The sequence below is a fragment of the Artibeus jamaicensis genome, unplaced genomic scaffold (assembly GCF_021234435.1).
Source record: "Artibeus jamaicensis isolate MK-2021 breed Jamaican fruit bat unplaced genomic scaffold, CSHL_Jam_final contig_519, whole genome shotgun sequence".
Lineage (NCBI taxonomy): Eukaryota > Metazoa > Chordata > Mammalia > Chiroptera > Phyllostomidae > Artibeus > Artibeus jamaicensis.
This window is the reverse complement of record NW_026521871.1, coordinates 21409799-21419669: the sequence shown is the minus strand read 5'-3', so window position 1 is coordinate 21419669 and position 9871 is coordinate 21409799. Positions and strand designations below refer to the sequence as shown.

Genomic DNA, 9871 nt, shown 5'->3' with positions numbered 1-9871 from the left:
CAAGTATTTTAAAGCCCAGTGGAGGCCAGAGAAGCACATCTGAGCACTGGCTTCAGTGCAGGCACTCCTCCCCGCCCCCACCCCCAGTTTGAGACCTCTGGTCATGATGGTTCAGTGAGGCAGGATTTATTGTCCCATATTATGGATGAGGAAACCAAGGCACAGGGGACAGGCGTGCAGGTCCGAGTCATACAACTGGGAAGCAACAGGAAGGGAAATGGACACTGGGGGTCGCTGGCTCCATGCCAAACTTTCCCCACCCACCAGGGGTTTGCCCATGGATGCTCCCCCACCCTTGCCCTCTCTGCTTCTTATCTACCCACCGGAGACCTCCCTGGCTTCTCTCCTCCTCTTTCTTCTCTCTCTCCTGTCCTCTGAGGCTGATTTTTTGTCTGACAACCACTAAGAACCCAGAAACGTTTTCATTTAAAAGTGTGGCCTCTAGACCTACATGGCCTAGGTGTGAATTCTAACTCTACCATGTGACACAGAGTGACCGTGGGCAAGTTACTGAATGTCTCTGGGGCTCAGTTTTCCTTACGGAGAAATGGGAAGGTTAATAGTACCCACCCTGCAAGGTTATTGTGAGGACTGAACAAGTTAACATATTTAAGTGCATCACACTGTCCCCAAAATGCAGCTAAGTGTTATCTATATAAGGGTTTGTTAGACAAAATAAATGCAACAAACGTGTTCAATACCCAGTGTGTGCCAGGCCTAGGACTCAACAGGGGCACAAAGGACCAGGTCCCACCCCTCATGGAGTTAATGACCTAGAGAAGGAAGATGGGGGTTGGCTGAGACCTGTCCTGGACTCCTTGCGGACACCATCTGCACTACACTGGCCTGCCTGAAGTTCAGCCCACCCGACGGACCTTTCAAACCGCAGCCCTGGACATGTCACTCCCCTCATCCCTCCCATGGCCTCGCTGCCCTCACTCCCTCCCTCCCAGCCGCGCTGGGACCACATCACCTTTGCTTAGAGCCACCACCGCTCTTGCCAGTGAGTCTTTTGCATAGTGGCTCCCTCTGCCTGGATCACGCTTCCCTCTCTCTTCTCCTCAACCCTGTGGCTCAGTCAAAGCTTCCGGGTTCCATCTTCATCTCCAGAGTCAGCTCCACACTATGACCTGCCTCTTTGCACAAAGAGTCTGGGGAGTTTCTGTTTGCTGTCTGCTCCTTCAACTCACAGAGGAACCTCATTCTATCAGAAGGGGAGAAATGTGGGGACTCAGTTGCTTTCCTCTCTAGCTCTGGTTTCCTTACAGACAAAAGGGGTACAGGTACCCTGAACTCAAAGGGGAGAGCTGAGGTGGCTGGAAGTGGATGCCACCTGGGGCTGCTGGGATGTTGGAGACACTGCTGGTCCCTGGATACTTCCTGGAGACAGGGACACCTGGGGCCTGTGGAGAAGGGCAGGGAAGAAACAAGAAGCCAAGCCTGAGTATGTGCCAGGAGTGGCCCATGTCTGGATTGGCTGGAGTTGGGTGGGTGAAGCCTGCCAGAAAGCCAGGAGCCCAAGCAGCAGGGGGCCCCAATAAGAAAGCCAGGGGGAGGCCGTGTCATTTCCAGAGTCCTGTTGTTCAGCATCCTGGGTCTATCCCAGGTCTGATGTGGGGGGTGTCTGTCTGCAAGTACCTGTTTGGTACTCCTTTCTTTACTCTTAGTCCAAAAGGTAGAAAGATCCATGAGCTCTCCACACAGTCTCCCAGGTTCAGAGAGGGAATGAAAGAGAGGATAAAAGCGGGGTTTGGAGAAGGAAAAACCTTGCTGGAAGTCACACCGCACTTCCCCCTCATGCTCAGCCAGGGCCTGGTTATGGAAAATGGTCTCTGAGGACTTGCTCATGCAAATAAGGACAAGAATAATGGCACATTCCCCATTTTCATTTAAAAATAGTCTCAGTAGCTGACACTTGCTTGGCACTTAAGTGCCTGGTGCTGTTCTGATTGCTTTACACTGTTAACCTTGTATCTTCACAGCAGCCAGAGGAGATAAGTTCTCCTATTTTTATTTCCATTTTACAGATCAGGAAGCCAAGGCACAGAAAGCCCCAGTATCACTACCCCAAGGTCACCCAGCTGGGGCAAAGCCAAAAATACAGGAGCTCTTTAGTGGCTTCACATCACAATGTCAGGTCGCCCTCACGCCTGGGGGAGGCAGCAAGGGAGGGCTGTTGTGCCCATTTCTTGAAGGAGCATATCAAGGCTGAGAACCTGGATGATCGCCCAGGAGGACACAGCAGAGTGGTTTGGACTTCGAAACGCAAGGAACCACAGGTCCCTCCCATGAACCAGGTGGATAGGCGAGTGGTGGGGCCTGGAGGCTGGTGTTAGAAGCCGGAGCGAGGCGGGGTTGGGGCCTCTTTTAGCAGGAAAGGGCTGAGGACTGGCTGTACCACTTGGTACCAGGAGCTGTAGAGTAAGGGTTTCCGGGAAAATGCGCTGTAATGGGGAAAGCATCGGGCAGAGCGTTCGCCCACCACCTGAGGTGTGCACGCGCGCGCTCGGCGAGCCCGGGCTCTTTGTGTGTCCGAGCTCGTGCGCGCGCGCGCGCGCGTGTGGAGTGTGCGCGCGCATGTGTGTGTGTGTGTGTGTGTGTGTGTGTGTATGTGTGTCCGCGTGTGGGGAGGGGCAGGGTGCCCCGGGCCCGCCCTGGCCCCGCCCCGGCCCCGCCCCCGGCCCGGCCAAGCTGGTATTTTTCCACCCAGCAGGATGGGTGATGCTGAGAGCTGCCGGCTCAGACAACAGACACGCGAGGTCAGGAAGAAGCCGCTTATAAATTACTGCTTCCTTCGCGCCGCTGCCAGCGTCGAGCTCCGGGCCCTAGTTGCAACCCTGCTCGCTGGAGGTCGCCGAGCCCAGAGGACAGCGAGCTCGGAGACCCAGCCACGCCGCGGAGCGCGGAGCACGGAGCGCGGACCCTGCGGGCCAGAGATCCAGCGTGTGGGCAGAACCCGGCAAGTGGAAGGGAGCGCAGCGCCGCGGACGCCCCAGGTACCCGAGGGAGAGGAGCCGGGCTTGCGGAGCCCCCTCCCCGTCCCCGTGCTCCAGCTGGCCCCGACCTCCTCCCTACCCATTGCCCCTCGTTCTGGCTCCCCTTCCACCACCGAGGGAGGGACAGAGGGTCGCCTGCCCAGACCTGCTGGCGCGGCTGTTATTGTTTCCCGGGCGAAAGGACTCGGGCTTCTCATGCAGGCGGCAGGTGTGTGTGTGTGTGTGTCGGTGTCTCAGTCTCACTGAGGTCTATTCTTCGCGTCCGTGTGTGTGCGTGTGTGCGTGTGTGTGTGTGTGGCCGTTTCTTCATATCCCCAGTAGCATGCACTATGTGACCCAATGTATCCCTGCCATTCTCTGTCCAGGGCTCTGTGTGTGTACATTCTGGTGTGTCTGTGATACCTGAGTGTGGTTGTGTCTTCAGACGTGTACGCTGTGTGTCCCAGTGTGTGTCTGTGTGAACTTGTGTTTGTGTGTGACTGTGGCTTCAAGTACTAGCTGTGCACGTGTGTCCACCCGAGTGAGGCTGTGTCTTCAGGTCCCTGGTTGTGGGCACTTGTGTGTCTTTGGCTGTACCTAAAGGAGCGTTTCTGGTGTCCAGAGGGCCGAACAGCAGTGCTGTTCTTCAGGTCGGACACTGACTGGGGAGGCGATAGGGCGGCATGGCTCCAAGGGTGCTGCCCGGGTGCCGCGTGCAGGTGGCAGTGCCAACGTCCAGCCGTCTTGAGGGACAGCTGGAGGCCAAGTGGGCCGTGGGCAGGGACAGCTAGACACTCCTCCTGACATTTCCCCTTCCTTCTGGGGGTTCCTCTTTGGGGCAGGAGGTTCTGTTGCTCCTACCGGGGAAGCCATAGAGAGAAGGTCAGAATTCTCAGCCCTGAAGCTTCAACCTGGACTGGAGGGAGGACCCATGGGCTGCCTTCCTGGGCACTCAGAGGGAGGTGTGTGTTCGGCAGGGCCACTAGCCTGGCTATTTTGGTCATTACCAGGCTTCTGCCAGATCCCAGCCTTCCCCAGGACCAGCCCGAAAGGCTTGGGAGGCAGCCCAGGCCCCCTGTTTCATGGCTGGAGAAATAAATTAGCTCAGTAACTGCCCAGGTGTTTGAACGGAGGGTCCTCAGGCTGAGGTTTGAGGTTTAGTGGCGCGTGGCTCCATTTGGACTTCGGTAAATTGGCCCACACTTTGGCACTGCTGACGTTCAGATGAATGTCATAGAGATCTTTTAAAATTTCTTTTAAATTTTTTCTTGGCTGGAAGGGAGGGGAATCTCATCCAGAGTCTCCTAGCCAGAAGGAGTTTATTTTTATGAGAGATTGAGAGAGAGAGAGCGTGGGTGAGCACTTAGCAACCGTCTGCCTCCCTCTCAACCAGGGAGTCATCCAGGGAGTGTGGGGTGGGCATGAGGAGGTGTGGGGGTGGAATGGGGAAGGAAATTCGGCAGGATGGTGTTGGGAGGGGGCATTGGAAGGGGCCTGAGGGCACTGGCTGATGAGTGCCCACCACAGGGTGGGATGGCAAAATGGCTAGAGGTCCTAGGCCTGGCTCGGCCCCCAGTTGACCTTGGACAGCCTTTTTTGGGGCCTCAGTTAACTCATCCGTGAAATGGGTGGAGTAGACTTGTTTATGTGATAACTAGAATCTGTCCCCAGGGAGCTGAATTCAAGCACCGCGCCTCTGTCTTAGTAGGCCTGCAACCTTGGGTGATTCCCTGGGCTTCAGGCAGCAAGGACGCCAGTGCCAGCCTCGCTGTGTCCTTGAGGGGATTGAGAGAGATGAGACTGAATAAGCCTGTGGTAAGCTGTAAAGCTGGGCTAGGCTTCAGAGCTGCTGATTAGAGAATATCACGAGGCCCCAGGTCACGGTGGTGTGTGGTAAGAGCTAAGGCGCACCCTCCAGCTTTTGTCCTTCAGGGATACCTTGACCCTTCTCTTTTAGCTCATCTGCTGTGATTGGCTCTGCTTTGTGGAGTTGGGAGGCCCTAGTGGTCAGTGCCCATTTTACAGATGGGCAAACTAAGAGCCGCTCAGAAGACAGCAGCTTGGCTGTCCCAAATCTGGACAGATTGGGCTCAAAGGCCTTCCCTTGTCCAGCTGAGGGTTTTGTCTTTGGAGTTTTAGTAACTAATGTCTCAGGGAGCTGACATTGAACCAGGACTGGGGAAAATGAGGGACAAACGTGCCCTGGTCCTCAGGGTTGGAAGGTGAAGGTGTAGGACTCATTGGCACCTCAATTCTGCCCCCACTTATCCATCCTCCCTTCTCTGTACCTTCTCTGGGAACCCTGTCACTTTTCCTGAGCAAGTGCCTGCCCTCCAGGAGGTAATTTGGTCTCTGTGGTGGCATTGCTCACTCCTGTTTGTCCACCTGTCAACCTGTCAACAGACGTGGGAGCTGTCCCTACCTGAAAGCCTTCCCAATGTTCCCCAAATAAGACACTTGAGTCATTGAACATATTCCTGTAAATAGGAAAGCCCTGAAAAATAAATGGAAAGGAGCACTGGAATGCAGCCTGTTGCAGCTGGAGGGGGGCCGGGTGAGAATTAGGGCTGGCTCTGAAGCCCCAGAGTCATCCTGGTTGGTGTGGACTGATCCCTGATTTCCACATAAGGTCAGAAGCAAGAGTCCGATTCTTCTGGAGCTGCGTCTCACGTCCTCTGCACTGGCCAGCTTATCTTGACCAAAGCATTGGTGTGAACTAACGGGGTCTGGGGAGGGACTGTGGGGGTGGACATCTCAGTGGCCTTCCAGTGTGAACGAGAGCTCTTCTGATGTGCCTCATTTAGTTGGTTAATAAGCCCTGCTCAGGTCAGGTCTGGTCAGACACTGGATTCAGGGTAGAATATTGGCTTTCAGAGAGCTCATGGCCCAGAGGAGAAAGGACAGGGTGGCAGCCGCTATGTCCGTGCCATCCACGGGGTGCTGCGAAGGCTCCATGTGCGTTGAAGGCAAGGTCCTGGGCAGGAGGAACACCAGCTTCTTAGAGGGGGCAATTTTGGAGTTGGCATCTGAATGGGCTGGTGTTGTGGGGAGTGGGCACAGCAGGTACAAAGGCACAGACACGCCTTCCAGGGCCCCAGCTGGAGAGAGGAGCTGGTGGAGGCCCTGAGTGCTAGGCAGATGGGCTTAGCCTTTATTCTGAGGGCAGCTGGGGTAGAAATAGCATCAGACTAGGTTTAGGGACAGCGGCGAAAAAGCCAGTTAACCCCCCCGAGCCTGGGAGACCCCTATGGTGACTGAGGAACTAGGCTGGGGTGCAGAAAACCGAGGGTGGCCCAGCCCCTGTTGGTCAAGGCACAAAGCATTTTCTGTGCCAATGAAGCTTGCCTTGAGCTCTTTTTGATAACATAGGGTGAAGGCCTGGACATGCTGTTTAACAGGTCCACAGGCCATTAACTTACTGGCTTTGACCTCCCCGGGAACACGAGGCCCCTGCCTCTTTAGTGTGCCGTATGTCTGCCTCACAGGCCTAGACAGGGCTCCGGGGCTTCCCTTCTCACCTCCTCTGGTCAGGGGCTGGGCGCAGGGGTGAGGGGGCTGGGAGAGGGCAGACAGAATGAAAACTGTTGTGTTTCTAAAGCTGGGCAATCCACCAGCCTTCTCTTGTAAAACCCAACGTGCAAATCACTCAAACGATTAGGGGAGGGAGGTCTGTAGGGGGCAGGGGGCAGCAGCAGTTAATTCTAGTCCAGTATCAGAATTGCTTGAACTACTTTTTACAAATCCAGATTTCCAGGCCTGGTCTGGATACTGGATCAGAATCCCTAGGAGTGGAGCCGGCGAGTCTGTGTTTTAAAATATTTTCTCATGATTTAAAAAAAGAAATTAAATTGAAATATCATTTACATGCAGTGAGATGTGAAGAGTCTGCTGCAGTTCGATGAGTTTTGGTGAATCACACAGGTGGCGATACCTGTGTAGCCACAGCCCAGATCAACCCTTGAACTGCTTTTTTTTTTTTTTTAGTTTTATTTATTTATCTTTAGAGAGGAAGGGAAGGAGAAAGGGAGAGAAATATCAGTGTATGGTTGGTTGCCTCTCGTGCATCCCCTGCTGGGAACTGGCCTGCAACCCAGGAATGTGACCTGACTGGGAATCGAACCTTGATCCTTTGGTTCTCAGGCCCGTGCGCAATCCACTGAGCTACACCAGCCAGGACCTTGAACTGCTTTCTTGCAGAGCATTTCTAGTTCCCCCGGAAAGTTGTCTGCCCTTCCCCTCCTAAGGGGAACCTGTTTCTGGTTTCTGTCTTGGTAAACGAGTTGGGCCAAGCCCAGAACACACTCGAATGGCATACATTCTTGTGTGTCTGGCTTCTTTCTGCCTGATGTTCTCGAGATCCATCCATACTGTTCAACGTGTATCATTGGTTTGCTCCTTTTATTTCTGAGTAGTGTGCTGTTGTGCGGATGAACCAGTTTGTTTATCTGTTCTCCTGTGTATGGACATTTGGGTTGTTTTCAGTTTGGGATAATTTGGGATAAAGCTTTGATGAGTGTTGGTATACAGGGGTTTTTTTTGTGGGTATATATTCATTTTTGTAGGAGTGGGAAACTGTCAAAGAGATCTTTTTTAATTACAAAAAAACAATACCCCTCAAGCAATACAAAACTATATAAGCTGAAACCGATTCTTTCATATGTGTATATGTATTCATTGGTTTTAGAGGGAGAGCAGCCGGGGGTGGTGCAGACATCAACCGTTTGCCTTCTGTACGTGCCTTGCCCGGGGATTGAACCAAAAACCTTTTGGTGTACAGAATGATACTCCAACCAGCTGAGCACCCGGCCAGGGCCAAAAGTGATTTTTAAAGATCATTTTTTTTAAAAAGTGCAATTTAATCTTTAGTCTGTCTATCTGACTGTCAACCTATCATCTATCTCTTGTTAAAAAATATATTTCATTTATTTTTAGGGGGAGGGGAAGGGAGGGAGAAGGAGAGGGAGAGAAACATCAGTGTGTGGTTGCCTATCGCACACTCCCCACCCAGCCAGCAATCCAGGCACGTGCCCTGACCGGGAATCAAACCAGCAACCCTTTGATTGGCAGGCCAGTGCTCAATCCACTGAGCCACACCAGCCAGGGCTCTCATCTATCTCTTTATAACAATTAAGGCCTTTAAGATGATACATTTTTCCTCTGCCCACAGCTTTAAGTGTATCTCTCAGACGTTTTTGTGGACATATGCTCTTTTTTTATTACTTTCTAGATCAGTTTTCATTTCCTCTCCCATCTAAGGGTCATTTAGGATCTCTAGATGTGGTTTTGTTTTGTTGTTAACAGAAATGGCATTGTATTGTTCTTGGTTCTGCCACTCACTGTATTCAAACCACAGAGCATTGTAGAAATGCTGCTTTTCAGAACAGGCAGTTCTGCCCGGCCATTCTGAGCCGCCGGTGTGCATTCGGGAGGCCCCACCTAGGCTGGCCGGTCTCCGTCGCCCTGCTCCGTGAATGAAATGTTCCCGCCCCATGACTTGAACTTCCCTGACAGTGAGCAGGGAAACAACCTGATGTCACCCAGCCTTCTGAGATGGGAAGGAGCCAATGCTTCCTGAGCGCCCACTCTGCTTTATTTCCCAGAGTGTGTTTTAAGACTTGGGGTCCCCGCTGCCACCTGATAGACAAGTTCTTCCCGTCTCAGAAGGACGACTTGCCCCCCCCATCCCCCAGCTGGGAAATGCGGAGGAGCCTTGGAACCAGAGCCCATCTTGTTCTAATGTTTATTGAGCACCTGCTGGGTGCCAAGCATCGTGCTGTGGGCAGGGGTACAGGGTTAACTAAATTGAACAGCCCCTGTGCTCAAGTAGCCCCGTGGGAGCAGAGGAGGTATCTCTCGGGAGGAGTTAATAAACAACCAGGAAGTTTCTGGCGAGACACACCTGGGGAGGTCTGAGGGAGAGTGGGTCCTTGGCTGGGAATTTGGGGACGTTGGGGTGATTGAGGTAGCCCTCCCTGCCCACCCACCCACCGAATGGATGAGGAGACTGAGGTCTGAGGCATAGATCAGCTCTTGAAGATAGGCCATCAAAAAGGGCCATTGTCCACAAATCTGCTCTTCCCCAGCCCCACCTGCCTTTCAGTGGTTATGCAAAACAAGTGAATTGAAGGACTGATTTCTACCTCGGTCTCAAACTTTCTGTCTCAGACTTTCGGTGGCCGTTGTCAAGACTCCCGGATCCTGATATTATCACAAAGAAATGGGAAAAGGTGTGAAAGGGCAAAGCTGTACGGAACTGAAAATTTCCTAAGGGTTTCACTGCTCAGGAGACACCTGCAGAATCTGGAATTGGGGGAAGCAAGACCACGCGCGTGGGGTGGAGCCCGCAGCCTGGCTCCTGCTGGGCAGCCCTGGCCGCCGTGGAGTAGAACTGAGGCAGCTGTGAGGGTGCTAGGCGGTGTCCAAGCAGGTCTGGGCTGAAGGGCGGGAGAGCCGAGTTCCGGTCTGCTCACCCTGGGTCCTCTTTGGCCCCTCTGAACTTCAGCCTCCTCGGGTTGCTTCGACAAAGTTCTGAGCGTCCCGTCTGTCCCAGGGCTTTTCCTAGCACAGAATAAAAGTGATAAGTGAATTACTGCCATGTTTCCAGCAGACAGGCCTTAGTCCCGGAGCCCAGCTTGCCCGCTGCCTGGTTGGGCATGGGGGGTTGAAGTGGGCTGGTGGGTTTCAGCAGAGCCCTGCTTAGTGGGTGGTTCAGAAGGCTCTGCCGTCTTGCTGCACAGCCGGTCAGCACCTGGGGGTGATGGTGGCTTAGCCCTCATGGAGGACTCAGGCCAGGATTCCAAGGACTTTCATTCTGTTACCAGATGGCACTGGTATCTCCTCTCTGGGTGGGGGTAACCACAGCCCAAGAAAATAGCTTCCTCACCAGTCTCCATGCC

General features: G+C 53.5%; 1 protein-coding gene across 2 annotated transcripts in view; it reads left to right on the top strand.

Moving 5' to 3' along the window:
- Positions 1–2713: 2713 nt before the first annotated feature.
- Positions 2714–9871, top strand: part of SLC6A6 (solute carrier family 6 member 6) — a 78059-nt gene continuing 70901 nt past the window's right edge. For both annotated transcript variants that reach the window (XM_037139366.2, XM_037139365.2), the window contains exon 1: positions 2714–2996. The gene's annotated coding sequence lies outside the window, so the exon portion shown is untranslated. The remainder of the gene's footprint in view (positions 2997–9871) is intronic.